General features: G+C 26.1%; 1 non-coding gene across 1 annotated transcript; it reads left to right on the forward strand.

The window, feature by feature from the left end:
* Window positions 1–3,578: 3,578 nt before the first annotated feature.
* trnah-gug (transfer RNA histidin (anticodon GUG)) lies at window positions 3,579–3,650 on the forward strand. Its single transcript has one exon. It is a non-coding gene; the product is annotated as a tRNA-His (tRNA).

Here is a 3,650-nt window from a genome sequence, read left to right on the forward strand (position 1 = left end):
TCAATACAGATATTAAGAAATCCTCAAAAAAAAAGCAAAAACTATATATAAAATACTTAAAAAAACCAACACCTGAAAATAAATTAATTTATAAAAATTACACTAAACTGTTTGAAAGCCAAAGAAAAATGGCAAAAAAACATATTATTGCGATTTACTAGAGAAGTATAAATCTAGTTCAAAGCGTACATGGCAAATTATAAGTCAAATTACTGGTAAAAATAAATTTAAAATGTGCCCTATACCTAAGACTATAAAAATAGATGGCGTATTTTTACATGAACCTAAACAAATAGCGAGGGAACTAAATAAGTTTTTTGTATCTGCTGGACCAAATTTATCTAAAAATATTCCTAATATGGTAAATCCAATAAATGATTACGCTTTTCCATTAATTTCTAAATTAGATAAATTTGAAGTAACTTTTTCAGAATTTGAAAATGCATTTAAAATGCTGAAAACTAACAAAGCAGTTGGTCCTGATGACATAAATTGTAACATAGTTATAGATTCATACGACGATATAAAGTATATTCTTTTCAAAGTTTTTAAAAGTTCAATTAATCAAGGAACTTTTCCAAACCAATTAAAAATTGGCAAGATTACACCAGCATTTAAAGGTGGTGAACCCCCAAATGTCAGTAATTATCGTCCAATATCTGTTCTCTCTGTTTTTTCAAAAGTTTTAGAGCGAATTTTGTTTAACCAAATTTACAATCATCTAACTGTTAGTAATATACTTTACATGAACCAAACGGCTTTAAAAAAACAACTCTACAGAACATGCAATAATTCATCTCACTCGAAGCATAACTGAATCATTTGAAAAAGCAGAACTTACTTTAGGTGCTTTTATAGACTTATCTAAGGCGTTTGACACAATTGACCATGAAATACTTTTTACAAAACTTGAATATTATGATATTACTTGAAAAGCTTTATTGTTACTTAAAAGTTACCTAAAAAATTGCAAACAATATGTCCACGACGAAGGATCTTCTTTACCTTACTTTCTAAATATAATCTGTGGAGTTCCACAAGGATCTATACTAGGACCCCTATTATTTCTAATTTATGTAAATGGTCTCTATAAAGCCTCCAAATTAACAACAATCATGTTTGCTGATGATACTAACTTCTGATTATCATGTAATAATATCAGTAAACTTTTTAATGATATGAATATTGAGTTAACAAAAATCTCTAATTGGTTCAAATCAACAAACTATCGCTCAGTATTGAAAATATTAAATGAATTCTCATTTATCCGTCGTTTAAAAAATGTTTACTCCTAAGTGATATGCCTATACTTTATATTGATAATATTCAAATAAAAAGAGTAACGTCTACAAACTTTTTAGGTATTATTATAGATGAAAATCTATCCTGGAAAAATCACATCAGAAACTTATGTAGTAAACTTGCAAAAAGTATTGGAGTCTTGTATAAAGTAAGAAGCGTTTTGAAAAAATATTTACTAATTCAACTTTAATACTCTTTATACATTGTCATATTAATTATGCTAATATTGCGTGGGGAAACGCAAACAAAAATAATTTAAAACCACTTTATTGTCAACAGAAGCACATTGCACTGCTTATAAATTTCAAAGATCGTCTTACTAATGTACTACGAACTCTCTAAATTGTAAAATAAAAAAAAAATTTAAATATATATATATATATATATATATATATATATATATATATATATATATATATATATATATATATATATATATATATGTATACGTATGTTTATGTGTGTGTATGTATATGTGTTTATATGTATATATATATATATATATATATATATATATATATATATATATATATATATATATATATATATATATATATATATATATATATACATAACTGTATGTATATGAGTATATTTATGTATGGGTGTGTGTATGCGTGAATGTATATATGCATATATGTATTCATGTGGGTATGTATGTATGTATGTATGTATGTATGTATGTATGTATGTATGTATGTATGTATGTATGTATGTATGTATGTATGTATGTATGTATGTATGTATGTATGTATGTATGTATGTATGTATGTATGTATGTATGTATGTATGTATGTATGTATGTGTGCATGTATATATCTGGATATGCATGTGTGTGCGTTTGTATGTGTATGTGCATATTCATAAACCTTTATACCAGAAGAGTAGCATTGTACAGATGTATCACAGAAGAGGTAACATTATTACAGACAAAGAAAGAACATGAAATTACATTACAAGTATTTGATCAATATTTATCAATACAATAAAGATCAATACTACAAAACGAAAAAGTAACAACAGAATTGTTGACCTTGTACATATACTTTAAAGAAGAAGAAGAAGAAAAAAATGCAACATATGGAGAAATTATTTGTAAATATAGAAAACGGAGTAGAAAAACTCAATTGAAATATCAAATAATAATCATTGAATGAAGATTACTAGACCATATATTTTGATTTTTAGAAAGTGAAATTTATCTAAAAATCACAGACAAAAGTTACATGAGTCGTTTGGAAGGCTATTTAATTTCATTGCAAGCACCCAACCAAGCAACTTAAAACTATAACGAAAGAAATGTCTAAGTTTCAATAGCGGTTCTCTGTGACAAGATCTTAAGGTCTTCTTATAGTGTCAGCGTTCTTTATATATATCCTTAGTTTTTCAAGTGTAATTTTTCTCTTTTATATTGGTATCTTAAACGTTTGTATTTTAAATCATGTGGTAAAGAACAAAAAAAAAAAAAAAAAAAAAAAAATATATATGTATATATATATATGTATATATATATATATATATATATATATATATATATATATATATATATATATATATTTAATTAAAGGCACAACAAAAACAAAAGTGGGTGTAAGGAGGGTCAAACTGCTCCGGCCTGCCTCAGACCGCAGCGCCCGGGGCAGCTAGCCCCGGTTGCCCCCCTCTAGAGACGGCGCTGCTTCCTTGTAGCTTAACATAATTTTTAATCTTGTTTTAAGTTTGAAATATTTCTATTTATGTTTTCCATATGCTGGGTTTCGTTAAAACAACTTAAAAAAAATTAAAATATCACGCCCTATTATAAAATGTATGCATTTTGTATATTAGGTAGTCCTACAGTTTAGCGGCCTAAAATCATTATATTTTCCAGCTCTCGTCCGTACTTTAAAATATCATAAAATATTTTTTATATTATTTCAAAATTTTTTTATGATTAAAATTCATAAATAATCATTATAAAAAATTATTTTTATCATTTATCCTTATTTTTTTAATAAGCATTTTTACATTCTTCGTTTTTTCAAAAACGAAAATCCAAATTATTTTAGGCCACATTACCGTAGAATTACCTGAATATCATTTATATATAATATATGTATTGTGTATTATGTCTATATAATATATAATGCATTATATTTTATATAGACATAATACACAATACATATTATATTAACATTATTTTAATATATGTTGTATATGTTAATAACACTTCATTCTAAAATAAGTTTTTTCAAAAAGTTAGTATATAATACTTTAAAATCCGAAACCTTCATCGGGCCGTGATCGTATAGTGGTTAGTACATTGCGTTGTGGCCGCAATAACCCAGGTTCGAATCCTGGTCACGGCA

The sequence above is a fragment of the Hydra vulgaris genome, chromosome 04 (genome assembly GCF_038396675.1).
Source record: "Hydra vulgaris chromosome 04, alternate assembly HydraT2T_AEP".
Lineage (NCBI taxonomy): Eukaryota > Metazoa > Cnidaria > Hydrozoa > Anthoathecata > Hydridae > Hydra > Hydra vulgaris.